The 9,426-nt window shown below is 39.7% G+C and overlaps 1 protein-coding gene across 1 annotated transcript in view; it reads left to right on the top strand.

The window, feature by feature from the left end:
- Window positions 1–8,679, top strand: part of ITGA8 (integrin subunit alpha 8) — a 361,437-nt gene extending 352,758 nt beyond the window's left edge. Inside the window, exon 31 of the transcript XR_007907024.1 lies at window positions 8,668–8,679. The gene's annotated coding sequence lies outside the window, so the exon portion shown is untranslated. The remainder of the gene's footprint in view (window positions 1–8,667) is intronic.
- The last annotated feature ends 747 nt before the right edge of the window (window positions 8,680–9,426 follow it).

Below are 9,426 nucleotides of genomic sequence, written 5' to 3'. Positions count from 1 at the left end.
AACAACAATTCAAATATTTTCTATTTGAAAATAGAAAAATTTTCCAAATTTGCTTCCAAAGCGATCTGTGTCTAGGAGCAGATATTAATCAGCAGAAAAAATTATATGGATATTTCTAGACATGATTAATAACTGCCATAGAAGTATGTCTACATACTGTTGAAAGCATAGCTGCAACATTTTTAGATATGCTGCTGTTAGATAGATCCAATTAGAATGAATTATAACAGTGAAGTAGAGGCAGCATACATTCCAGCACAGGCCAGCAATGAGAGTTTATTTTCCATTGCTCTTGTGCAACCTGTCATGAGGATAATGTCAGCGGCTGTCATCACTGCAGGAGCACAGTCAGGATAAACCGAACAAGCCCACATCACTTGCAAACGCATTTGGAACTGCATGTGTCCACATTTTCAAAAGCAGCTAGCGATTTTGAGCTCACCCATAAAGAAATTATCTTTCACAGGGTATGTTCTCAGCATTTTTTGAAAATCGGGAGTTTTTCAAAACTCCTAAAGGAGAAATTACAAACTCCTCGCCATTTAAAACTCCTAAAGGAGAAACTTGGAACCACTGGCCATTCCTAAAAATGTAAAGACACATTTTCCTGGCTCATACAGCAGCTTGGCTTCTAATCCCTATTCATTTTATATCCTTGAAAATATTAATGTTTTGCGCAGAAGAAAAATAGCAGTTTTCAAAAATGATTAATGAAGCTAGGTACCCAGTCTTGACTGAAAACTAGTGGAAGCTCATGCCTTAATTTTCTTGATGTTCCCAAATATTAAGAGGATTTACTTCTAGTAAACAAATATCAACAGCAAGTCTTTTAACAGCAACAGTTGATTTAGCCTTGGTTAAGTATCCAACAAATCAAAACTCAATATGTAAAGCAGCTTGGAAAGCAATTTTGTAAAGTGTTCATTGACCACTATACTCACTACTCATAATATAGTTTTGAAGTACTCGTTTTATGGGAAAAGAAAATTAAAAATTATCCACTAGATATGTCTAGAAAATAACACAGGATGTGGAACTGAAGCTCAGTTCTTTCTCACTGTCGCTAGTGTAAGATTTGTACACTGTGGAATCCCACTGCCTTCACAGAAGCTTCCCATAGTGTCTGTACCACTCCGAATCGTGTGCCTATGGATTGTACCAGGAGCTACTTGACTCATTAGATAAGTGTATGACAAATTTTGCTGCTCATAAGGAAGGCATGAAATACATTTACTCTCTTTTAGCTATGTCATTTTTTCACTGCCTTTTAATGAGAGTAGTTTATTATTACTTATGATGTATGAAGATGGCATTTCTCCATAGGTAGTTCTCCAGGAAGAACCTCTCTTTTAAAAAAGTAGATTTCTACCTAGAGTTAAAATAGATGCTTGAGGCTTGTTTTCCTTCAGGTTTGCTTGATATGTTGCGAGTGAAACACTTTGCTGAATTGCATATGTTTTAAATTTTGCCAGAAGCTGGGGATCTGCAAAAAATCATTTTGGTTAATATAGTCTGCCAAAACCAGATATTCAGGTCATCATCTAACAGTCATGTAACTCGTCTTACAAATAGTCTCCAAGGAAGTTGGCATGAGATGATAATCAGCAATGTGACTATGAGATAACTTTGAAATATTTCAGTGCATTAGAATGCACTCAAAAAGGTTGCTTGTTTGGCAAAACTTTACGAATAATTAGTGACAGTATTACGATTTTTTTCTTGATTACCCTATCATGTAAAGAACATGTTTCTTTTTTTTCAACACATATATTCTTTTAAAAATAAATCTTTTCTAACTTCTTATTTAGGCTTGTGAATCATCAGCTTTTACTGTAAATGTAGAAAACAGCTTGGAAGCAAACATGACTTGCCCTCCAACTCAAGAAGCCTTGAAGCGCTAAATTCAAGAGCTAACCTCCAAAAACTTAACTATACCCATACATTTAGCAGATCCTTCTCTCTATGTAAGGAGTAGAATAAATACTTAGACAATCTATGAATACAAAACACAACAGATTAAGTAACATATAATCATATAATCATAGAATCATGAAGGTTGGAAAGACCTCTAAGATCGAGTCCAACCATTTAATCCAGCACTGCCAAGCCCACCGCTAAACCACGTCTGCCACATCTACATGTTTTGTGAACACTTTCAGGGATGGTGACTCAACCACTGCCCTGGGCAGCCTGTTCCAATGCTCAATAGCCCTCTCAGTGAAGAAATCTTTCCTAATATTTAATCTAGTGGCCTCCTAGGACAGGGTGACTGCATCAGGTTACACAGATGTCATTTATCTGGGCTTTGGTAAAGCCTTTGACACAATCCCCCACAACATCCTTCTCTCTAAACTGGAGAGAGATGGATTTAATGAGTGGACTGTTACATAGATAAGAAATTGGTTGGCTGGTTGCATCCAGAGGGTAGCGGTCAAGAGCTCAGAGTCCTGATGGAAATAAGTGACAATTGGTGTCCCTCAGGGGTCCATATTTATTAAATATTAAATTTATTAAATATTAAATATTAAAGTGTTATTTAATATTTTCATTAATGACACAGACGAAGGGACCAAGTGCAATTTGCAGATGACACCAAGCCAAGTGGTAGGGCTGACACACCTGAGGGATGCGATGCCATCCAGAGGGACCTGGACAAGCTCAGGAAGTGGGCTTAGGGGAATCTCATAAGGTTTATTAAGACCAAGTGCAAGGTGCTCCACCTGGGTTGGGGCAACCCCTGTGCATGTTTGGAAACCTCTTTGATCCCAGACTTAGGGCTATATCAGATTATCATCCCAGTGGCTGAGATAAACCGCTGTCTGTAGTGAGTGAATAACAAGGGAGTGATGTGTCTAGTCTCACACTGCTCTGCTTTCTACTACTTCAGGGAACATGTGCATGCCTACAGCTGGGTCAAGTGAGAGTAAAATTTAATAGAAACTCAGGGAAGGATTGAATTTACACTGTGGTTTGAAAATAAGACACTGAACACCAATATTTCCCTAAAATACCTGATGAATTAAAAAAGATACTTGGTAGGATATCAACTGATAAGGGTAGGAGTGGCAACAAAAGAGGGAAAAAAATACCTGAATTAGTTCTAGCTGTGCTAAAATACAAACTGGAAATGCTGTCAAGCCTTCAGGGCAGGTATCAGTGCAGGCTGTTCCTCCCAGGTAGGGTTTACCAGTTTTCACTGATACCTTTCACACACTGTAGCTGAGTAGGGATGCTGAGCAGCTCACCACTGCACCAGCTCCAGGAAGCAGTTAAGGGTAATTCTCAATTGATGTTGATAAGGCTGATTAGAAGCCTTGCTGTCCTACTCATTGCTTAGCAACTAGTGCTTGGATCTCAGGCTGATTACTTTTAAAAATTATATAATTTGTTGCTGAATCTACTTCAGAGCCCTGCTTCTAGACCTGATCCCCACCTGGCTGTCTTTGGCACTGTGCCAGCTGCAGAGGAGCAAACACAAGTTTAGTGAGTGCAGTTAGTCAAATATCCAGGTCCTAGTCCATACATGGAGTTAGCTGTCCATGAAGACTGATCTGAATTTCAGATTCAGTCTCTTAGAGCACAGCCTGCTTTCTCTGGTCCTCAGTCCAAAGGTGCTTTGATTTTATTAAAAAAGCTAAACAAACACTGCCATTGCCTTTGAGCTTTCCTACACTTGATCTATAGTTACATCAATAACAAGGTTGTAAAGCCCTTTCAAATATCTACCTGGACCTGTTATGAAGCTTTAGTATAATCAGCTTCTAAATTGAGCTTAAGAAATCAATGTGTCATCTTATGGATATGATTGTAGCATGACTGCTTAAATAAACACAATTTATGGGATATAACAAAACAAGCATTTCTAAAGCATCATGAAACTAAATATAATGCTTTTACCTGTCTCATAAGTGCTTTAAATACTATGGATGGAAGCCTCATTGGAAGGATTTTTTCAGCTTTGACTAATGTGAAATATTGTTTGAGGAAAAAAGAAAAAGCTTTTTTATCACCTAATCACATTTTCTGTCTTTTTCAGATGAATAAAGCAACTGTCTGCATACAATATTAAAAATATTATTATCAAGTAAAAAATATTCTAGCTGTAATTGAGGTAATCCAAGCTTTTAAAACCTAAATTTAGCACCTATAAGGTAGAAGAAAGAATAAGATGTTTTTTAAGAAACAAGTGTATATCCTGTAGCAGTCTTCAGGCCCCACCAGTGTTTCAATTACAAGAATTTTTTTTAATCCAACCTCAATCAGAAACTAGTTAGTTCAGAGTAACAAGTTTGGTGCTATCACAAATCATAGAATCATAGAATATGCTGAGTTGGAAGGGACCCACAAGGATCATTGAGTCCAACCCTTAGCCCTGCACAGGACCACCCCCAAGAGTCACACCAGGTGCCTGAGAGTATCATCCAAATGCTTCTTGAACTCTGTCAGGCTTGGTGCTCTGACCACTTCCCTGGGGAACCTGTTCCAGTGCCCAACCACTCTCTGGGTGAAGAACCACTTTCTAAGATCCAACTGAAACCTCCCCTGACACAAATTCAGGCCATCCCCTCAGGTCCTGTGACTGGTCACCATAGAGAAGAGATCAGTGTCTGCCCCTCCTCTTCCTCTCACAAGGGAGTTGTAACTGCAATGAGCTCTCCCCTCAGTCTCCTCTTCTCCAGGCTGAACAGAACAAGTGACCTCAGCTGCTCCTCATACAGCTTCCCCTCAAGGCCCTTCACCATCTTTGTTGCCCTCCTTTGAACACACTTTAATAGCTTAATACCTTTCTTATATTGCAGTGCACACAATATTCAAGGTGAGGTCACACAAGTGCAGAGCAGAGTGGGACAATCCCCTCCTTCACCCAACTGGCTTTACCTGATGCCCCCAGGACATGGTTGGCCCTCCTGGCACTGCTGACTCATATTCAACTTGCCATTGACCACGACCCCCAGACCCCTTTCAGTGGCACTGCTTTCCAACATTTCATTCCCTAGTTTATACAAACAACCAGGGTTGCCTCATCTCAGAGGCAGAATCCGGCACTTTCCCTTGTTGAACTTCCTACGGTTGGTGATTGCCCAGTCCTCTAATCTGTCGAGGTCTCTCTGCAGGGCCTCCCTACCTTCAAGGGAGTCAACAGCTCCTCTGCAAACTTGCTTAGTATCCCTTCCAGTGCTGCATCCAAGTCATTTATGAAGATGTTGTAAGACCCTGTATTTGTTTCAGGCACTGTACAAATACCAGGGATTTCCCGCTCTCTAAGAGCTTACAGTCAAAAAACTGTAGTGCTGCTGGTTATTTTCTAGAGGAAGCCTCTGAACCTGCACAGATATTCACTGACTACAGCACAACTCAGTGTGCACAAAGACATATTGTTGAATCTCTCACTCCTGGGCCAGGGCCATGCAAGGTCAGACTACGCAGGAATGGGATCAAGGGCAGAGGCACAGAGAAAATTCTAAACCTCTTCCTATATTTTGAGCCTATCTGATAGTGCAAGTTCTTCATAGTTTTTCTTGTGTACTGCTTAACACTTAGCTGCTGAGAACTGCATAGTTGAGATATAGTGCCTCAAATACCATGAAAAATTGCAGTAACAAAAACTTACTTGTAGAAAAAACACAGCATTCAAAGGTGAGGCCGCCCCAGTGCAGAGCAGAGTGGGACAATCCCCTCCCTCGACCGGCTGGCGATGCTTTGCCTGATCCCCCCAGGACACGGTTGGCCCTCCTGGCTGCCAGGGCACTGCTGACTCATATTGAACTTGCCATCAACCAGGACCCCCAGATCCCTTCCAGCAGCACTGCTTTCCAGCATCTCATTCCCCAGTCTATACACACAACCAGGGTTGCCCTGTCCCAGGTGCAGAATCCAGTACTTCTTTGGAAGGTAACATCTCATGTATGAGTATAAAAAATTTAAGACAGGCTATTTCAATGTCTTTCATGTCATATGATATGACTTGACTGGTTGTAAAAAATGCTCCAGTAAATGCAGATGTTGCTCTGTTTTCATTTTTTCCTTTTCCTTATTTTGTGGCATAAGTGTGAAAAACATGAGTAAACAAGACTGAGAACCTCATCCTAAAACAATTAAAACATGAATCTGAGGTTACTAAACTGATTCAGATTCCTGCAGCAGGTAGATAAGATGATTAACTTCTACCATTCATGCAAATAACATGGCCCTGTGTTTTTTCTTGGTATGGCATGTGAGTGACATACAGCATATGGATACATGAGGCCACAAAGGCATATATACACTATCACATTCAGTTTTTCTGTCTTCTGCACTGTCAAAACCCTAATAATATCCCACACTGTATAAATGTTATTACCTTTTCAACAAAGTAGTGTGTGCTGACTGAAAATGTTACAAAATTCTCACCAGTATATATAAAATATCACTCTCTTGAGAAGGTAACTTCTTTTTCTTACACCATAAATTAAGGTTTACAGAAATTCTGTCTATAATGAAGAGTCTACTCAGAAGTGTTTTCTCACATAACTTTCATCTTATTGCGTTTGCATTGCCTTGTGTCACTTTATATCTTCTGAAAGGCTATGGCTGAGCCTACGTGGGCAAGACAGAGCAAGGCTCATCTTTCAGGTTCACACACCTTTTGGGGGAACAAGAGAAGGCTCCTGGGTGGTCACTGCTCCTGCTGACATACTGCCTGCTCTAAAGGGGTAAGGCTGAAGCAGACTCAGGGAGTTCAAGGGAGAACCTCTCCTCAATCAGCATGTGTGAGCTGATCTGGCTGAGGATGTGCAATTTGCGTCACTGCTCTGTGGGACACTGAGCAGACATTTTGCATTCTCCATAGCAAGGAGCTCTGCCCGATCCTCAATTTTGCAGCGCATATTTAAAAATAAGTATAATTTTATTGGTTCATCATAAAGGTCATTGGGAAACAATCATAAAAAGTAAAGCATACAATTGCTTCTTTGTTTTATACTCATCCCTATAATGTCTGCAATGATGACTGAAAATATGGATTGCAAGGCCCTATTAATAATCATATAAAAATATCGAATAACAAACTACAGCCATTCAGTTTTATCCAATTTCATAATTTTGAAAAATTAAACTGGAAGCACAATTTTATTCTAAAATAAAAGGATTGCATCAAGATACATTCAATACATTAATAAAGGGAACTGAGGGACATGTATATTCTTTATAATGTGCTCCTTATCCCATATTCCATGTTGGAAAACCTCAATGTACCTGATCTTTAAAAACCATACTAACTAACTGCAGAAATTCTTACTATTACTCAGTACCCAGTATAAATACCATAAAAGAAGAAGGACAAGACCAATGAATGCTATATAAACATCCCATTACTTCCAATAATAACAGTTTCTGCCTTTTCCTGAAAGGATTAGTCACAAATCCCACTTACCCTTCATGGGACTATCCAGAAAAAGAAGTTGAGACTTTAAACCACCTTTTGCATTTGATGATATTGAATATTAAAAGAACAATTCGTTACTTGTTGCTGAATATGATCTCTTCCAAGTTTAAGTCCTTAGAGAGCTTGATAATTATATCTTAAGTTTCAGGAATCTATTTGCTAACACAGACATTTTAGACAATAGATATCAAAACATTAGACAAAAATAGTTATTATTCTCTACTAATGGTGTGTTATTTGAGTTGTATGACTAATTACATGGTTTTGGTTTTGTTCTATAATTAAGTGAATTAACTTGCTATTAGGCTATTGCCACACACAAGTAATTTTGTTTCATAATATTACTCAAACTATTTTAAATATTGCAACAAACAATTAATTTTAGCTTCAGAAGAAAAGGTGTTTCCACAGAACTCTTGTGGGATGTTATCAATGTATGAGTCCTTAACCAGACATATAGGATGCCTTCCCACAATTTTTTTAAAAGTTACTCCCTCTCAAGTGAGACTGTGTTCCTTTCTTATCCCATTCTTTTCTTATCCCGTTCCTTTCTTATCCCATTAGATATGGAAAGCACATGCAGGTAAGAATATAGAGACACTCACAAGCTCAACAGATTTTATATTAAGTTCATGGCGATGTATTCTGAACCTTTTTTTGCTTTTCTAAATAGACTGTGGGTTTTATCCAGTCAGTGTTGATTCCTTCTGTGCTTCCCCTGGGACAGATGATGTATTTACCCTCTTCCTGTAACCAATCCCCCATTCCTGATACCTGAAGAGAAACGCAGTATGATGCTAAAAGTTGTTTACAGCCATCCAGAGGGACCTTGACTGGCTTGAGAAGCGAGCCCATGCAAACCTCATGAAACTCAACAAGGCCAAATTCAAGGTCCTGCACCTGCACTGAGGTAATCCAACACAAATCAGGGCTGAGCAGAGAATGGATTGAGAGCAGCCTTTCAGAGAAGGACTTGGGAGTGTTGGTTGATGAGAAACTTAACATGATCCAGCAATGTGTGCTTGCAGCCCAGAAAGCCAACTGTGACAAGAAGCGTGTCCAGCAGATTGAGGGAGGTGATTTTCCCCCTCTACTCCATTCTCCTGAGACCTGGAGTACTGCTCTGGGGCCCCAGAGAAGGCTGCAGACCTGTTGGAGGGAGTCCAGAGGAGAGCCATGAAGATGATCAGAGGGCTGGAGCACCTCTCCTATGAAGACAGACTGAGAGAGTTGGGGCTGTTAAGCCTGAAGAAGAGAAGGCTCCAGGAAGACCTTACTGCAGCCTTCCGGTACCTAAAGGGGGTACAAGAAAGATGGAGAGGGACTTTTTATTAGGGAATGTAGCAATGGGATGAAAGGTAACAGTTTTAAACTGAAAGAAAGTATATTTAGATACTAGGAAGAAAGTCTGTGTGGGAGGTGAGGCACTGGAACAGGTTGTCCGGGGAAGTTGTGGATACCTCATACCTGGAAATGTTCGAGGCCAGGTTGGATGGGGCTTTGAGCAACCTGGTCTAGTAAAAGGTTTCCATGCCCATGGTAGAGGAGTTGGAAATATGATCTTTGAGGTCCCTTCAAACCCAAACTGTTCTTTGATTATAGGATTCTACCTTATCTTGTACTTTCAAATGATAATATATTCTGAATAAAAGCTACAATTCCTGTCAGGTAGAAAGAAGATTGATAAGAACTGAGTAATTTTACAAAGCCCAATAAATTACTGAGTTTCATTAAGTCTTCTCTGCATTCAGTGAAAAACTTGCCATTACACTAACACTCATAAAGGGCATGTGTGTGTATATATGAGTGTGTGTGTTTTAGCCACAGAGATTTTTTTGGTTTTAATTATGTTAAGTTGTTCTGAAAATATACAGGAGAATTAACTAAGTTAACTGAAGAGACCCACCAGAAAGTGTCTTTAAAATCAAAAATTAAATAAAAGAACCTTAAAGTAAAGGAGAATCAGAAAGCCAGTGAGAGGGACTTTCAACGTGTGGAGGGAG

This window comes from Manacus candei, unplaced genomic scaffold, assembly GCF_025592945.1.
Source record: "Manacus candei isolate 608988 ecotype Guabito, Panama unplaced genomic scaffold, ASM2559294v1 h1tg000056l, whole genome shotgun sequence".
Taxonomy (NCBI): domain Eukaryota; kingdom Metazoa; phylum Chordata; class Aves; order Passeriformes; family Pipridae; genus Manacus; species Manacus candei.
The sequence above is the reverse complement of the archived record's forward strand: the minus strand, read 5'-3'. Positions and strand labels throughout refer to the sequence as shown.